This window comes from Ixodes scapularis, unplaced genomic scaffold, assembly GCF_016920785.2.
Source record: "Ixodes scapularis isolate PalLabHiFi unplaced genomic scaffold, ASM1692078v2 PGA_scaffold8__174_contigs__length_109621045, whole genome shotgun sequence".
NCBI classification, from domain to species: Eukaryota; Metazoa; Arthropoda; class Arachnida; order Ixodida; family Ixodidae; genus Ixodes; species Ixodes scapularis.
Window position 1 is genome coordinate 42,430,525 of NW_024609883.1, and position 19,491 is coordinate 42,450,015.

The following is a 19,491-nucleotide window of genomic DNA, read 5'->3' on the forward strand; positions in this document are numbered from 1 at the left end:
TTTTTCCCCCCGAGTCACTCGTTTTCTCGGGTGAGCCCCTGGGCTCGGTCCTCGGACCACTTTTGATTTTCATTTTTATTAACGATTTAAAGATACACCACCCCAATGTACAAAGCCGATTTTTTGCTGACAATTGTGTTTTATTTGCTAAGGTAAACAACCCGTCTCATCAAGAAGACTTAAATTAATGTCTATCTTTGGTTCATGCATTGTGCATAAAATGGAATATGGTTCTGAACTGTAAAAAATGTGTTCAAATGGTCGTGACGCGGAAGAACAACCCTTTGTTTTTTACATATTTATCAAATGAGTACCACTCGATACTGTTAACCAATATCAATACCTCGGAACTTTAATTACCTCTGATTTGTCATGGAGTGCACATACTGAGTTTGTAGCTCGTAAAACAATGCGGAAGCTCTGGTTTTTAAGACGAAATATTAACATGTGTTCACCTGAAACTAAACTGACTGCTTATAAAACCATCATAAGACCAATGCTAGAATATGCATGTATTGTATGGGACCCTCATACAAAGCTGTCAATCGATATGTTAGAGACTGTGCAAAAAAAAAAAAAGCATTGCAGTTTGTGTACAACCGTTATGGTTTTATGTCATCCGCTTCAGATTTGTACCCAAGATCGGGATTGAGTGATTTAGCAACCCGGAGAAAAACAGAACGGCTGGAATTTCTTTATAATATGATGCAGGGTAATTTGCGACTGCGTCTCTGTGATTACACTTCATTTAACGAAACAAGGCCGACGAGAGGAAAACACCAATTAACACTTGTCGAACCATTGTGTCGAACCACTTTGTTCAAAGCATCCTTTTTTCCTAGAACCACATGCGAGTGGAATAAGCTTCTTGAAAGTGTTGTAAATTTGAGATTAGATACTTTTAGTGAGGCACTACTCTCGTGCTTTGTTAAATAGTGGCTCTGTCTGTTTGTTTGTTTGTACTACTTCCGCTTGTTTTTGAATATAGTTTTTGTACACCTCCTGCCTGGGCGTTCCACAGAATGCTGGCAGTATCACCGAATAAATAAATAAATAAAATATAGGCAGGCAATAGCTCACCTTGAAAATACTTGCTCTTGGTGGCCGAGAACAAACTCGTGTTCCTGATTGGCAGCCATTTGCTGCAAAGAATACCTGCACATATCCTAAAGAAACCAGTCTTGCTCTAACACAGATGCTTTGGCCAGACAGAGACACAAAAGTCTGATACAAACCACAAAAAGCAGGAAATGGTGTCTGCAAGAGATGGAAAGAGACCCAGGTGGGGAGTCTCGTTCTGTTTCACCTTAGTCAAATAGTGTAGCTCACTTTGCTAAAACAATGCATATTTGCTAAAAAATGTATAATATATATTTTGCCCCATTTAGGAGAGTTTACTGCCAAGGGTATCGCACACAAGAATAAGTCAGACTTAGTCAGGTTTTTTTTTTCTTTTGATGAGCGACAACAGAATCCTAAACGGGTGATGAAACAAAATATAAGCTTACCAAGCCAGGCTAGTTTGCCTTGATGCAAGCACAGTGCCTCGGCCGACAAATGACGTTCTATTCCTGGTCACTTGTCATATTTGTGGGAATAGTAAAGTAAATCAAAATAAGGCTATCTCTCTTGCAGCCGACAGCTGGAAACGAAATTTATATACCTCGATAAACGACCTAAAAATAAAATTGGGTGGTGGCCAAGCGGTTAATGGTGTCAAATTTCAAATTTACAGACTGTGTAGTTGTGGTTGAAGTCCTCCTGGTGTATATTTTTATCCTTATTATTATACTTAATTTTTTTTTGAGGCACTAGCACATAATTTATACGCTAATTCGCCTTTAGAAGCTTTTTAAGAATACTCCACGGCTTCCTAGTGCTCGTAATAAATTCTCTATAAGAGCGGCTTTCAATTTTTTTTTCTTGCTCTCGCTGCTGCTTGCTTCCTCACTTGTAAAATGCTGACAACTCGACACAAAAGTAATAAAAAAATGTGCTTCAAATGTGATGAAGATGAGCATTTCCAAGTTGTACCCCTGCTTTATGCCATGACCATGCCACCATACCATAGCTGAGTGCAGCGACGAATGGTCTCAGGTGCTGTGACGCGACTGTATATAGCCTTACGGTGTGGCGCGACTCATGCAGCCCCTACGCTTGATGATGGAGCCAGTGTGCGAGGTGCGACCTGCTAGAGCTGTGCAAGCCACAGCTTTACAGCCTGCAAAGGGTGGGAAGATGCCCCTCCCTCTGCAGAGCTTGCAATAGCTTAGCAAGAAGCTATTGCACGCACTAGGGAGCCACAGTGTGTGAATAAAAGCACTTCTGAATGTGAATTAGTGTGTAAATTATGCGTCTATACGTTAAAACTTAAAAAAAGCATTATTTATATATATATATATGTACATATATACTGTATACTAAAAAAAAGGCAAAAAGAGAAGAAACGTCTCCAGGTGGGTTTGAACCCAGAGCCCCACTGCCCTTAATTTCAGCTCCCTAAGGCCCGCTTCAGATGGGGAAACTTTTCTAGCAATTTCGAGGTTGCTGGCGGGTAGTTCCCTAGGTTTTCCCAGACCAGCACGAATTTCTGAGATCAGGTTCGGCTTAAAACAGACAAGCAACTCGAACAAACTGGAGAAGTTTGAAGCGGCAGCAGCCAATCGGGGACGCAATATTTTTACGTGACACCCCTTTGGTGGTGAGGATGACAGCTGAAGACTTGGTCCTGGTTTGAAATGGATCGTTTTTGGAAATAAACTTTTTCAGAAACATGAGTGAGTATTCTCAACGCCACTCAACGATACAAAAACACGTTTTTAGCACGTAGTTGTGCGTCTATATAGTGCAAGAAAAATCAAATTTCACGATGATGATGGCAAGTCGTAGCAATTCGGTTGCAGCGTCTGAACGCAGGTGGCCCGTGTTGCTGGTGTTGCGACGTTAAGTTGCTGGGGGAAATTGCCCCGTCTGAAGAGGGCCTTAGGCTTGCTTCCACCGTTCACGCTCAGCGAGGAAGCCCGCTTCAAACGTTCACATCTCAAGGCAAGCTGGAGAGCTACAAGCCACCTAAATGTCTACTGCCGCATCCCCGGCCAGGTCGTGACGCGACATAACTTATTAAAAGTCTTGCTGTCACTGCCACGACCGGCCAGAGTGAAGTCGAGAAAGAATCATATAAATCAATTCGTAGCTTTCTTGGAACGACCCCCCTCAAGGGAGAGTCGTCCCTCCGCCCTTCGTCGATTGTTGGACTGACGCGAATAAACTAACTAGCCATCTTGGCCCAGAAGTTACAAATCATAGTGCTCATTAACTCGCCTGCCAGCGTTCCCGGTGCCAACCGCAGTTTCCGCAGGTTTACCCGACACCCGCTGACAATCTCGTCTGCCAGTGTTCCCGGTGTCAACTGCCATTTCCGCAATCTTTCCAACACCCACTGTCAAAAACCCATCCGCACTCCAGGCCTCGACAAGCGCTTACTTGCTTACCGCATCACCCCAAGCCTAAATCCTAAATCTGCAATCAGTCCTGGCTGTTTCCCCTCCTGCCACTCGTTATGCTGCCTTCCAGCGAACATGCTGTGACTCTCCTTTGCCTCTGAAGACGACTTTCTTACATCTTAACCGCGCTCCCCGTCTCCTGCCAACCACTATTCTGGGGTACCCGAGAAAGCGTGTCTGCAACCTCGTTCTTTGAGCCCTTTAGGTACTTGATTCGAGGAGACACCTGCTGAGCTCTGCCGTGAGACAAGTCGCCGAAATTCCAACATATTTCTCTCAACGGGCATCGTTAGCGTTAGTGAACAACCCGCTCAACGAATCCGTGAGACTCCCTGGGGACGACTAGAAGCAGAGGCATACCGAACGAGCCCCACGTTGGATGTGCCATTTTAATGTGGGTTTCTTTATGGAATTCGCTTAGCTACTAATAATCACCGCCCGATCGGTATGCCTTGACATCCACCTCCAGTATCGTTCTCTCTCGTATTGCCGTATGATAACTCCTGCGGTTTTACGATATCGTTCACGCGATGTGTACCGCTAATGTTGCTTCACGGACGATCAATATTGTGTTAGGTTTCCTCTTAGTCTGCGGTATATGCCGACGTAATGGACCTTTTCCGAGAAGCGTTCTGCGCACGCGCGAGCGCCCGATGCCAAGCGGCGGAAGTCGGAACGAAACATAGAGGAAATCCGGAAGGAGGCTTTATATCAGCGAGTAGAACACGTAACTGCAGCATATATATAATTGTGTTACACAAAAAAAGAACGTTGACGGAAAGGAAAACACGACGTTTGGGTGGACGCCACGGATGCCCCTCTTTCAAGTCGCGTTGGGCAGGCGCTGCTGCGCAGAGTGCGAAGAAACTGGTAGCGTAGCTCCCATTATCGATTGGTAGCGCAGGTAGGTCACTTCCTCCATTTTTAGTTTGTGCAGCCACCGCCTGGTGCCGTCGGTATGTGGAAAAGGTCCATTCATGTTGGTAACTTGGAATTCGTTCTGAGATTTATCCACGCGACATCATATTGTATTCTCCTTTGGGCCCGTGATCGACGACCGATATTTATATATCGTGTGGCCGCACAGTATGTCCATGTTGGTCACGAATCGGCGACGTGCGCGACCGAAAGCGTCGCTGTGGTCGGCCTTCCACGATTGGCCCAAAAGCTGACTAAGACGTCGGAAAGGGTATACTATCGACGGAAATGAGAGGAATGAAAGAACTTTAATTTTGACGGTGTTGGCAGTGTTGCTTTGAGAGCGCAATGATTTCAAGCTTCCACCATGCTATTTACAAACACCATCGAAATTGTTGTTCGCAAGGTAATGACGTCACAAGGGGGAACCACTGGAGGGCGCCACCAAAACATCTCGCCACTAATACCCATGCAGCTCCGAGTTCTTGGCCAAAACTTGGCTTTTGTCTGGAAGTTTAGGGCAATAAAAAGTCCGCAGAAGCCAAAGTAGAGCCAAAGCTGACCTCCCTTGGCAACAGTCTGGGTATTTTGACCCCAATTCTCCAAACAAGTGCCAAACTTAGGCTTGACTGCCTGGTAGTTCGGCTCTCATCTGGCATCTTTGGGCCTAAATCGCCTAGCAAATGCCAGATTTAGGCTTACTGCCCGGTAGTTCGGCAGATCTTTGCCATTTTTGGGCCAAAATCGCCAAACTAATGCCAAAGTTAGGCTTTACCTTTTGATAGTTCGGCTGCCATCTGGCACATTCGGGCCAAAATCGCCACAGATGTGCCAGAGTTAGGCTTCTTACCTTGTAGTTCGGTTGACATCTGGCATCTTCGGGCGCAAGTCGCCAAACGAGTGCCCAAGTTAGGCTTCGCTTCCCGATAGTTCGGCTGTCATCTGGCAGCTACGGGCCAAAGTCGCCAAACAAGTGCCAAAGTTAGGCTTCGCTTCCCGATAGTTCGGCTGTCATCATACAGCTACGGGCCAAAGTTTTCAAACAAGTGCCAGAACTAGGCTTACTGCCTTGGAGTTCGGCTGATGAGGTATTTGATGTACGCGGGTGGTCTTCGTCCTATGTAAATAGAAATCAAGTTTTATTAGGCTGGCAACTTTATCTTACTTTGGGTGTCTCTTGATTTCTCCAGTCTAAAGGTTGGCTGAATGTTTTGACGCGGCTGGACCAGGCTTTGCAAACGCAAATTGTGCCAGATGTACTCGCGCGTAGGTACACACGCCAATATCGGGACGCGCCGTGAGACTGGTTCGACATTAAGGCGCGTTCACACCGGCGATGCGATATAGTCGCGCGATAACTTTCATCGCAAAAGCGATCATCGCGGGCAAAAAGCGACGGGATTTGAGCAGTCGCTTGCTGACCCGACTTTTTGCGATGCGCTCTAGTCGTGGAGAGGCCGAGCCGATCAACGGCGTTCGGAGCGAGAGTTTTTGAGAAGCGACTCGCCAACGAAGGCGTTGGACTCGCTCATCGCGCACGCCAGATTGACCATCTAATGACTTTTTTTCGCAATGCGATTTAGTGGGATCGCGCGACTGCTTACATCCCCGGTGTGAATCCACCTTTACAGAAAGTGCTGCCATTGAGCTAGCACTGCGCGAGGCTGATGTGCGCACGTCTCCACAAGAGATATCATTATTAGGCGGCGCATTGCAAAAGCGAGCGTGGCTCTGTGAGTGTCTTGCATTGGGATTGAGCACTATCAAATCCTAGCGATAACAAAAGGCGGAAACAACCAGGGCTCCGTGGCGCGGTGTTTGCATCACACTTGGGGAATGAGAATGAAATCCCGGAACTTATACTATTTTAGCGTGTTGGTACTTGTTAAACATTTAGAAAGTGGAGACACAAAAGGGACGATACAGACAGGACAATCTTTCAACTTTAACAACATTTATTTTCGGCTTCAAGCTCAAAGCCCGCCTGCTCCGTGGGAGTACCAAAAAGGGAAAACTTGGGGGAAGGAGAGGAAGCGGAGGAAGTTTACGCGATCCCCCTTGTCCTGCGGGGCCAGTTACATCGGGCAAACGGGGCGATGCCTCAACAACCGACTCCGAGAACATCAAATGGACGCCGAAAGAGCTGCTTCGGATTCTAAGTATCCGATCGTCATTCACGCGAGAAAATGTCCCGGCTGCGCTCCTAATTTCGCCGGCACGACAGCCATGGGAGGCCACTGCGAGCGAGTCAGGAGAGAAATAATTGAGGCCTATCGGATGGCGACAAACCCGCAAAACATAAGTACCAAGAAAGGAGATTATCTTTCTGAGGCCCGGAATGGAAGCCGAACGCTGACAGACTACAAGGCGACAAGGTCACCGGCAGAAGTGGCCTCGCCTATTGCAAATCCTCCCCACCTGCTTTTGCGTCTTCGTGTGGGTGCCACCGAGCGCGACAGCCGCTTTAAGCAAATCAAAAGGGTGGAGTGAAACGCATGACCCGGCGCGACCTCTCTACGTAGGGCGCCTAGAACAAAAACGTTTGGACGAAAATTTGTCACGCGACTTTCTCTGTCGCGCTGATGGCATCTCTGGGGCTGTTGTTTTCGCCGCTTGCCTAGCTATAGAAATAGGCGGGCCACGTAAGTCCGGTTTTCGAACTGCGCTCTTCAGTGTTCTGTTGTTTTCGTGCGTTGCAGACGCGGCCGTGTTTTTTCAGCGTAAACGGTCGGAATACGTCCATGCCAATTTTTTGGTAACAGTCATTTTTTTTCACCGGAGTTCGTGGAATTCTTGTGATCTGTTTGTTGGACACGCTTCGACAAAAACTGCTCTTTGCCGACGACGAGACGTCAGTTGAATGTGCGCAACCCTCTTTCTCGAATGTGTTTGTGGGGTGCCTGAGTTGGATTATGCATCTATCAAGGGTTACATGATATTGCTCTTTTATTAATAAGTACACTGAAAACATGCTTCTGATAGTTGTCCTGCTTTCCTCTCAATCTCCGCGGTTTTTCGTGTGATGAGTTTTGCTTGGCACGAGGACAGTGTTAATTCTATTTTATAATTTGCTTCTTGTTTTACAAAGTGAGAGAAGTGTGACCTTTGTAAATATGTCGATAATACAATGTGTGTAATGATAGTGGTTTAATAAACTTCTGGGAGCGATCGAAAAAAAATTGTTTGTCCGTATATGTGATTGGATATGCAACAAATGATATGCATCGTACACATACTTGCACGACGTTTGGCCAATACGGAGCAGACGCATCGTACAGTATTCGCACAATATTGCGCGAACGCTAGGCCGGGACAAAACAGCTGTGCAGAAATACCTGCCGGATATCAATCGGTGGTGCAAAACTGGACATTTTAGCGATATTGGAACCGACTTTCGGCCGGCACTGGCACGATAGTGCAAAGTATTGCCGTGCGCCTTGGGAACTGAGGTGATGACATCTTGCCACCGTGTTTCCAACGCTTATTTAATTTAATTATCTTCTGGGACGTGTGAAAGAGCACTTCTGTGACACAACAGACATATTCGAAACTTGGGCAGGCATCTCGACTTTCTTTGCCACTTTTAGCACTTATTTGGCGCTTGGGTAGCCAGAGAAGAGCCAAACTTCGGCATACCCCGAATCGCTAAATTAAGATTTACTGCGGCAGTTCTGGCTCAAGTCTAGTGCTTACTTTGGCAGAACTGTGGCGCACCAGAGAAAAGCCAAGCTCGGCGTGGCCGAAACACCGAAATTAGGCGTTGCTTTGGTAGTTATGGCTCAAGCATGGCGCACTTCGGCACTCCTGTGGCGTACCAGAGAAACGCCAAACTTTGGCGTGTCCGAAATACCTAAATTAGGCGTTGCTCTGGCAGTTATGGCTGAATTATGGCACCAACTTTGGCGCTTCTCTGGCGACCAGAGAAACGCCAAACTTTGGCATGTTCGAAATACCCAAATTGGGCGTTGCCCAGGCAGTTATGGCTGAATTATGACACCAACCTTGGCGCTCCTCTGGCGGACCAGAGAAACGTCAGACCTTGGCGTGCCCCGAATTCCCAGATTAGGATTTACTATGGCAGTTATGTCTTATTTAATTTAATTCTCTTCTGGGACGTGTGAAAGAGCACTTCTGTGACACACCAGACATAGTCGAAACTTCCCTATTGAAAAAGGCCAATATGAACTCGGCTTATTGGAAATATTGTATTCCAATGAAGTTGATGGAAACCAATAAAAACTTATTGTTATCCGATTAACCTAATACGCACGATGGGAATTCATATCGGAGCACAATATCCCGATATAGTATGCGGTTATTGGTATACAACAGGATATTGGAGCACAATATCCCGATATAACATGCGGTTATTGGTATACAACACGATATCGAAGCACAATATCCCGACAGAACTTACGGTTATTGGAATAGAATACGACACCGCGTGCATATTGGTGACCGACATGGACATACTGTGCGGCCACACGATATATAAATATCGGTCATCGATCACGGGCCCAAACGAGAATACGATATCGCGTGGATAAATCTCAGAACGAATTCCAAGTTACCAACATGAATTACGTCGGCATATACCGCGGACTAAGAGGATACGTAACACAGTATTGATCGCCCGTGAAGCAACATGTGGATATCGGTACGCCCACATATACGACATCGCGTGAATGATATCGTAGAACAGCAGAAGTTACCATACGGCAATACGAGAGAGAACGATATTGGAGGTGGATACACACAGAAGACAAACGTTCCGCGTTGCAAACACATTCACATTGATCCAGGGGCGGATCCAGACCTCCATTTTAGGGGGAGCGTTTTCTCGGTGTAAAACGGCGGGGGAGGGGGGGGGGGAGTGTTTATACTTTTTGTGGAGTTATCGTTTTTACTAAACTCGATAACATAACATAGATCTTGAGAGCTTTTGTATCGGTTTACCTGTCGGCGATGAACTCTTTGAATTAAAAACTTTCGGGTGACCACGCTAGAGGTAAGTATCTAGAAAATTGTGGTGGCACTATCCTTTCTGAACACCATAACGCAAGGCATTTTGTAGTTAATAGGAAACGGGATTACTCCATTCGCGTGGCAGCGCGCTAGAAATAGATAAAGAAGTTTAATATACTGGGGATGAATGTTTGGGTGCTATAGCGGCTGTGACAATTGCAGACAGTGTAACTTGATGGCTCAGATATCCCCGGCAGGGCTACAACTTTTGGGCTCCTTTTGCTTGAATATTTATATATTCTCGTTACACCCGCAGAGTGTGTACGGAGAGCCAACATTTGCCAACTATACGGAGGAAGCTGATGCAGGTAATGACAATGCGAAAAACGTTTTAATCTAAAACTCGGCTGTTCTTTGAGATTAAGCTTGGCATAGTAAAAACATGGTTTTAAAACATACTTTTCATTGTCGCCGGTTGCTTCAATGGAGCGAGTAGGTTGCAAACAAGCAAAAAAAATGGCCCGGCGGCTTCGATGCTGCTCGTGGCGTCAAAACACTGTTGACGCAATGAGCGAAATGAACGCTGCCAGGCAAGTTCGTCGGTTGTTCGCCGTATATTTGGAATGCCCAGAGCGAGGCACATGCGGCATTGCCAACCCAAACTCGTGTTTCCACGTGTTCTGGATGCAACTCGAGAGAACGACAGCGAATAATTGTTGAATATTTTTGAAAGCATGTTGCAGTTTGGCAACTAAAACTTTTAAACTTAGACGAGACCTTCAACCAGTAATGGATCCTTCCAAATTATATTCAATTCCACTTCGTCTGCATATTTTCTGTATGAAAGGAACACTTACTTGTTTCTGGGTAGTTAGCTCATTCGTCAGGGGTCGAGAGGACAGGTGCAGAGATATGATGAGGCAGAGCGGTTGTCCGGTCGGCGAATCTCAACTGGGCTAAAGGCCGATCACGACTGCAGCATGGATGTTTGGGAGTCGGTGTTCACTCGAACGGGCACAGGCACTGTCTATTTAATTTATATATAGTCGCATCTTTGAAAGGGATTGTTTTCCCCAAGTCTCAACGTAGGGAATTTGAAGCCGCAGTTCCAAACCAGCAAGCCCCGCCTCTGTTCCGTTCGACACACACATATTCGCTCCTGCAAAGCCGCGCGAAAGCTCTGCCGTCAATCCACAGAAGCCGCGTTTAACTCGAAAAGTAAAGACGGCGCCAAGGGGAGACAAGGGGTAGCGGGCGCGTTTCCTAAAACATGTCCCGCCACCCTAAGTTGAAACGGCATTGTATACAAATAAATGCCTACGGCGTCGGCTTGAGGACCCCGTGAAAGCCTCGTACCGCTTATCTTTCTTTTATTAGCTTCCCACCACGAGAAGTCGTACCGCAGGCAGTATGAAGCCCATTAGAGGAAACATCTCCCCCTTCTGGCGCTCGTCGGCTTCTTTCTGTATTCCGCGCTGAGGCGCTGATCCTCAGTGAGGGATGGAGGCGAGGACGAAAGCGGGCTTATGCTTAAGCCAAGGTCGTGGGGAAGTCCGGAGCGTCTTCAGGAGAAGCTCAGACCCAGACTACACTGTACCCAGAGCATTTGCTTCCTCTCTCAGTTGAGAAGAAAAGCAATTGGTCACCTGGTTGTACAAGCTGCATCCCTCCCCACTGACTGCCACTTCGAAACTCAGTGCGCCTCCCCACTGACTCTCCACTTCGAAACTCCTGGCGCCGTCCCTGTCGGGAAGACGCACCGTGACCTTGACGGAGATAAACCCCACTTTGTAAGCGCCCAGCAGGCGCGTCCACCCACCGCTGTTTTAATCTTTTGTCCCTCGCGTCGATTGCTTACGTTTTTTCTTCGAGCTGACGAAGAACCCCGGGGGCGGGGGGGGGGGGGGGGGGGGGGGTTGCCTGGCGAGGCGTTTGGGGGGGGGGGAGGGCGATCGCCCCCCCCCCCCCCCCCCCCCCCTTGGATCCGCCACTGCATTGATCGAAAGCGCAAGTGTACGAACGGCACACAGTACACACAGCCTCGAGCGCTTGAAATGCTAGACAACCACCAAACCATTCAGAATAACTAGCTGGGACACCCGCGACCTACCTTTCAATGAGAAAGCCCAATAACGACGTGCTTATTGGAGTGATCGTTTTCAAACAAATGTTTATTGCAGTTTTAATGCAACACAAGTTAGGTTACCGATGTTAGAACCCAAATCGAAAGCGATACGTGACAATGTCAGTTCGCACGATAAAATAATGAGGATTAATGGGCTTGACAGGTCACGTGCTTCTTACCCGCACATTTATCGACACTGACCCACCTTTCTGGGTAATCCTACGTCGTACACAAAATCCACAACCACACACGAGCACATTTCACCCACCACTTTTCGTCGCCTGTTTCGCAGGATTCACACATTGTAAAAAACGACGGGAAAAATACGTGCATTTGCGCCACCAAACGATACGTTAAAGACTCGTTTTATGAGAAAAGTTTCCATCGTCAACCCGCGTGCGCGAAAGCTCGAGCGCTCGAGCTCTGGAGGCAGTTCGAACTCCGAAGGGAGGCGAGCCGAGCGAGCCGCGAGTAGCCCATCGAGCCAGACGAGCGGCTGAGCGAGCCGCCGAGTGGCCGAATCCGCCGATCCAGCCAAGCCTAGCCGAGCCGCCGAGATTGCGCGATTGCGCCATTGCGCAGCGACCGCGACCGCGCCAACCCGGCGAGACGGCGGCGATGGCGGGACCGACGGATGACAGCTCGTCAAGTTCGTCGCGTACTTTGCTTGTGGGTTCCAAGTGAAACCAACGCACTTTCAATCGCTTCGAAAGGTACGTATAGACGACTTTATTACTTGCAGCATTGAGTGCTTTGGTATACACAGATCAAAGTGAACACTGAAGGACAGAAGGGAGACATGATATTTTGAAATTGCTGCTTATTTGAACGCATGCGTCCCCTGCTGAAAGCGTCTGGCTGTGCTCTGTTACAGACGTCATTTCGACTGCGTGTACTCTGATGTAACGTCAGTCAGTGTTTACACTCGGCTAGCTTCGCTATCTTGTTATCTCATGTGCGAAATAGACGTAGAAACCAGCGCCTCGTCTCTTTCGGATATTGAACCTCCAGCCCCCTGGCTCCCAGCGTGCTTACCGGCGCAAACCGTTCGGCGTGTTGGATTCGTGGGCTCGTTCGAAGAGGCGTTGTTTAACGCTCACGAGTCGCCGAAGTGTTACCGGAGCTTCTCTTTACGAAAGTCGCGATCGACGCTGGGCTCTGAGCTCGTGCTTTTTTCTTCCCTGGTAGACTATGGGTGCCGACCATTCATCTATGGTGCCGAGTGGCGCTGTACGAAGTTGAGAAAAGCTAGCGAGCCTGTCAGATTTTCGTGACGCCGCCCAACTGCACTGCTACCGGCTGCGCTCAACAAATAATGTAAAAAAAAAAAACGCGTTTTCTAATTTTTAAATTTTTTTTTGCCATGTTTTATTTTAGTCGCCGCAAAGTAAATCGGGGCCGTACACCGGTTGACTTATGATTGCTGTCCCTACATCGTAGATTGTCTCACCACAATGGTGCCTCGTTGGTGTGATCTTATTCTGATATCGTTACATCTTGCTTTTTCATCTTGGCACACTTCTAGACGACCTTCTACACGTTGCACTCCTTGTCGACATGTCGCTGGTGTTTGAGACAAATCTGAAGTCGCTGTTTGCTCACTCCTTGGTGCACATATTTCATGTTCAACATCAGGTATCTGAAGGAGGCGCCATGAAACCCTGGAGTTTGTTTAGAGGTACCTCAACATACTGTATTCAAGTGTCGTTTTGTGTGTTATTGTTTTCCTACAAAACCAAATTGCACTTTGTTCGTAATATACCCTATAACTGTTCACTACAATTAAAGTTGCTATGAAACATTGGCCACGAAAGGTGACTCGGCCAACGCAGCCTGAAAATTCCTCGCATAATTTTCTTCATGGGTCATTTTGGACATTGACAAATTTTCTTGTGAAGAATGAGTGTTATGCACATGTGTTCTACTTTTCGTACAGGTACTTCAGTTAGATAAACCCCAGCAAAGGCAGCAAGACAGTCTCATGGGGTCACACCAAGGATAACTGCATTCCTGCTCGAGTCCCGAGTCTTGTCACCAAACTTCACTGAACATAATGGTATATTCCGTTTCCTTAACTTTTTCTTCTGAAATGTGTTTTTTTATTGTTGCTTTTTTTCTTTTGAAAAAAGGGTAGTACAACGTTTAAACACCCAATGTTTTTTTTTTCTTTTTGTAAAATGTGTAGTGCATCGTTTAAACACTCAAGCGTTCATAAATGGTCTCTGTATCAGACAATAGGGTGTCTTATACTCTGTTTCATACTTAGCGTGCAACGCTGTCAAAGGTACTAAAGTGGTGCGCATGAAAAAATAGAAAAAGTGTTATTCTGCGCGTTTTGTGGACGAGTGGTAGAAGGCGCTGCTCTGGCGATATTGACGTCTCGGTGGCCGTGGTTCGAACCCATTTTACGCGCAAAGTTTTTTGGTTTTTTTTTCGTTTTTAGACATACTTTTCGTGCAAGATTGTGCGCATTGACGAAGTGCGTATTTTTGAGTTCCTCCTTCTTGATTTTTATTTATAAGTCGCCGAGAGGCCAGATTTCTACCATCTGGTCTGCCACTTTGCAAGTGTTATTTGCCTCCAGCACCGAGTTATATTTTTCTTTCGTGCAGCGTGGAATGAAGAATCGCCCTTATAGCGGCCTTGTCCCAAAATTTATAATAAGACGTTAATCGACAATAGTTGTGGCCTGTACAGTTCATTTTGAAATAGCTGTCAAGGGTAGGAATCTCCCTCTCGGAGCACTTGCGATGCACCTTCAGGCGAATGGCGTTCTGTGTGAACTCGTCATGCTTGACGGTCCCCGTGCTCGAAACTTTCACGTTGCGAGGTCTTTGCTTCGGGGACGCCACCTTGCCAGATAGGCACTGCGCCTTGCACTTCGCGACAGTGCAGGGCACACTCCAGTGTCGTTACTGGCCGTCTCCAGGACTTCACGACCGAATTCTCCAGGGAATGTGTTCGTATACTCCCGTACACATTGGCGATCATCTGCTTGCAATCTTTCAAGATTTTCGCACAACGAATCTTCGAAAACATCCGAGCAGGAGAGGTACTTGAGCTTGCTGCGTGAGACGCCATCTTCTCAAAACCAGCCAGTGCCACACAACCCGAGAACCCACAGCGGCTGACACACAGATGAACACGAAAACAATTTAAGGTGGTTTACATTATCTGTTCCTTTTTCTTGAAAAACATTTGTGCTCCGTTGAAATCATAACGCCACCATCAGTTACTAGCCCCGAGGAGGCACATTTTCCGACTTTTTAAAATCTTTTTCAGGGGACGCACTATCTTATGGGGCGGACGTAGGCACGGTCAGCAATGCAAACCGGTGCGCTAGCTTTGACTGCGTTGCACTCTATATATAAAACAGAGTATAGGATCGCTTCAGACGGGGCAACCTTTCCAGCAATTTTGGAGCTGCTGGCGGGTTGTTCCCTAGTTTTCCCTAGATCGACACGAATTGCTGAGATCGGGTCCGGCTCGAAGCGGACGAGCAACTCTGACTACTCGGAGATGTTTGAAGCGGCAGCAGCCAATCAGGAATGCAATATTTTCACGTGACACCCCTGTGGTCGTGATGATGAGAACTGAGGACTTAGTTCTGGTTTGAAATGGATCATTTTTGAAAATAAGCTGTTTCAAAAAGATGAGTTAGTATTCTCAGCGCAATTTAAAGATATAAAAACATGTTTTTAGGATATAACTGTGCGTCTAAATACTGTAAGAAAAATAACATTTCATGATGATGATGGCAAGTCGTAGCAATTCGGTTGCTGCATGTGAACGCGCGCGGCCCGTGTTCCTGCTGTTGCGACATGAAGTTGCTGGGCGAAGTTGTTCCGTCTGAAGCGGGCTTTAGGGAACTGAATTCAAGGGCCGTGGAGCTCTGGGTTCAAGCCCACCTGCAAAACATTTTTTTTTCTTTTTTGCCTTTTTTAGTATTTAGATAGATATATATATACATATATATATACATACATATATATATATATATATATATATATAAATATATATATACTTTTTTCAGTTTTAACATATAGATGCATAATGTACACACTAATTCATTTTCAGAAGCGCTTTTATTCACACTCTGTGGCTTTCTAGTGCTTGCAATAGCTTATCGGTGAGCTAATGCCAGCTCTGCAAAGGGAGAGGGATCTTCCCACGCTTTGCAGGCTGTAAAGCTTGTGGGGACCCTCTCCCTGGCTCCTCCGCTCTCCGTGACCTTGCCGCTCCCTGCCGCCGTACTGTCGGGCGCTCCTTCGTTCCCCGTGACCTTCCCGTTTCCTGTCGCCATCCTGTCGCGGAACGTCCGAGCTCTCCGGGAGGAACGGGGCAAGCGCCCCCTCACCCAGCGCTGACGTCGGAGGGTCGGCTCGCAGCAAGGTTCCCGATTGGACGGTCGGCGGGACAAGGACTTGGGAAGGTCTTAAGAGGGGAACGGAGACAAAGGAAGAGGGCTTGGGCTGCCGACTTCACAAGGGACCGGTCATGGAGGCGAGATCGGACGGCGCTGGACGCTGGCGCAGGGAGTGCGGGCACTACGTCGAGTGGCGGACTCGACAAACGGACCGGACAGCGATCCTGGACGACGACGTCCCCATGACGCGGTGGGGACGACCACCGCTGGGACTCGGAGAAGCTGCTCGGGCAGCGGACTCTCCCCCGGCCTCGCTGACGACCGTCCCCCGATCCCGAAACCCCCCAAGGCAATGAGCGAGTGAATAAACCCTTTTGCCGAGAGCGCAGTATTGCAGTGTCATATTCATCCGGGAACAGGGTCTGTGGGAATCGGAGTTGGAAGAAGCCCGCATAAACTGCAGTTTATGTGGGCATCTTCTAGCTCCGAATCCCTCAGACCCTGTCTCCGGATGAATATGACACTGCAATACTTCGCTCTCGGCAAAAGGGTTTATTCACTCACTCATTGCATTGGGGGGGGGGGGGGGGGGGGTTTCGGGATCGGGGAACGGTCAACAGCGAGGCCGGGGGAGAGTCCGCTGCCATAGCAGCTTCTCCGAGTCCCAGCAATGGTCGTCCCCACCGCGTCATGGGGACGTCGTCGTCCAGGGTCGCTGTCCGGTCCGTTTGTCGAGTCCGCCACTCGACGTAGTGCCCGCACTCCCTGCGCCAGCGTCCAGCGCCGTCCGAGCTCGCCTCCATGACCGGTCCCTTGCGAAGTCGGCAGCCCAAGCCCTCTTCCTTTGTCTCCGTTCCCCTCTTACGACCTTCCCAAGTCCTTGTCCCGCCGACCGTTCAATCGGGAACCTTGCTGCGAGCCGACCCTCCGACGTCAGCGCTGGGTGAGGGGGCGCTCGCCCCGTTCCTCCCGGAGAGCTCGGACGTTCCGCGACAGGACGGCGACAGGAAACGGGAAGGTCACGGGGAAGGAAGGAGCGCCCAACAGTACGGCGGCAGGGAGCGGCAAGGTCACGGAGAGCGGAGGAGCCAGGGAGAGGGTCCCCACAAGCTGTGGCTTGCACAGCTCTAGTGTGTCACACTTCGCTCACTGGCTCCATCGCGAAGCATAGGTGCTGCATGATTCGCGCCACACCGTAAGCCCATATACGGTCGGGTGACAAACCTGGGACCATTTGTCACTGCACTCAGCTATGGTACGGTGGCATGGTCGGGGCATGAAGCAGGGGTACAGCTTGGAAATGCTGATCTTCATGACATCTTAAACACATTTTTCATTACTTTCGTGTCAAGTTGTCAGCATTCTAAAGGTGAGAAAGCAAGCAGGAACGACAGCAAGAAAAGAAAAATGTAAGACCGCTTTCACCAAGAATCAATTACGAGTACTAGAAAGGCATGGAGTGTAATTAAAACGCTTCTAAAGGTCAATAAGTGTATAAATTAAGTACTTGTGCCTCAAAAATACAAAAAAACAATGTACATATAGTTATAAGGATAAAAATATACACCGGGAGGACTTAAACCAAAACTAGAGTCTGTAAGTTTGAAATTTGACACCTTAAACCACTTGGCCACCACCCAATTTTATTTCCAGGTCGTTCATCGAGGTATATGAATTTTGTTTGCAGCTGTCGGCTGCAAGAGAGATTGCCTTATTTTCATTTACTTTACTATTCCCACCAAATATGAGAAGTGATAAAGAATAGAACCTCATTTGGTTGGCCGAGGCACTGTGCTTGCATCAAGGCAAACTAGCCTGTTTTGCTGGGTTCGTATGTTGTTTCATCACCTGTTTAGGATTCTGTTGTCGCTCATCAAAAGAAGAAAAAAAACTGACTAATTCTGACTTATTCTGGTGTGCAAGTACCCTTCGCATTAAACTCTGCTAAATGGGGCAAAATATAGATATTGTTTTTAGCAAATAGGCATCGTTTTAGCAAAATGAGCGACACTATTTGACTAACGTGAAACAGAACGAGCCTCTCCACTTGGGTCTTTTTTCATCTCTCGCAGACACTATTTTCTGCTTTTTGTGGTTTGTATCAGACTTTTGTATTCTGTCCGGCCAAAGCATCTGTGTTACACTAAGACTGGGTTCTTTAGGATATCTACAGGTATTCTCTACAGCAAATGGCTTCCAAACAGGAATACGAGTTTTGTTCTCGGCCACCGAGAGGAAGTATTTTCAAGGTGAGCTATTGCCCGCCTATATGAGGTTTGTATTTCATTCCTCTTGAATGCCATAACCTATGTGTAGTGGTCTTGCATTAGTATTTTGTTGTCTCTGTTCTGCAAAAACACCCAAGTTTGACTAAGACCGGGTTCTTTCTTATACATGCAGGTCTTGGTGGCAAGCACCAGCCAATCATGGCCAGAAATTTGCTCTTTGCTGAGCATGGCAAGTGTTTTCAAGGTGAGTGATTGACGCGTATCTGAGTTGTGCGTTTCATTCCTCACAGACACTCTATGTCCTGTCTTTATAGTGGTCTTGTGTCAGGCTTCTGTGTCTCTATCCGGTCAAAGCATCTGTGTTAGACTAAGACTCGGTTCTGTAGTATATCTGCAGGTATTCTTTGCAGCAAATGGCTTCCAATCAGGAACACGTGTTTGTTCTCGGCCACTAAGGGCAAGTATTTTCAAGGTGAGCTATTGCCCACCTATATCAGTTTTGTGTTTCATTCCTTTTGGATGCCATTTCCTATGTGTAGTGGTCTTGCACTAGTATTTTGTTGTCTCTCTTCTGCAAAAGCACCCAAGTTTAATTAAGACCGGGTTATTTCTTATACATGCAGGTCTTGGTGGCAAGAACCAGCCAATCAAGGCCAGAAGTTTGTTTTTTGCCGCGCGTGGCAAGTGTTTTCAAGGTGAGTGATTGATGCCTATCTGAGTTGTTTGTTTCATTCCTCACAGACACTCTATTTCCTGTCTGTATAGTGGTCTTGTTTCAGGCTTTAGTGTCTCTGTCCGGCCAAAGCATCTGTGTTAGACTAATCTTTAGGATATGTGCAGCAATTCTTGGCAGCAAGTGGCTGCCAATCAGGAACACGAGTTTGTTCTCGGCCACCAAAAGCAAGTATTTTCAAGGCGAGCTATTGCCCGCCTATATGAGTTTCAGCATTCATCAAGGAGCGCAAAATCAAAGCCCGGGGGTTGGCCATTGCAAAAATGTTGACTCGGAAGCGCATAGGGAGGAAGCTTTATAAAAGTATCCACCTGCTTCTACAAGACAAACCAAAACTAAGAATATGGGTTCCATTTGAAAAAAAAAAACATTGTCAGCTCGAATTAACTCGGGGGCGGCGCGGAGCAAACAAGCCACGGTACGAGTATGCTTGGTACAGGCATTTGTAGGAATGGTAAATGACTCGGTGTTTTCTAAAAAAAATATTTTTTTTCTAAAAGTGTGGTGGTCGAATATTCAGGGATGGGCATTGAGTCGGGATGTTAAGGTAAAAATTTCATCCACATGCCGGGATTCATGTGCCTTGTCCCCCTAGCGAGGGGGACAAGGCCTTCAAAATTTTAGGTTCGCAAAAGGGGTGCGTCAGTATTGAC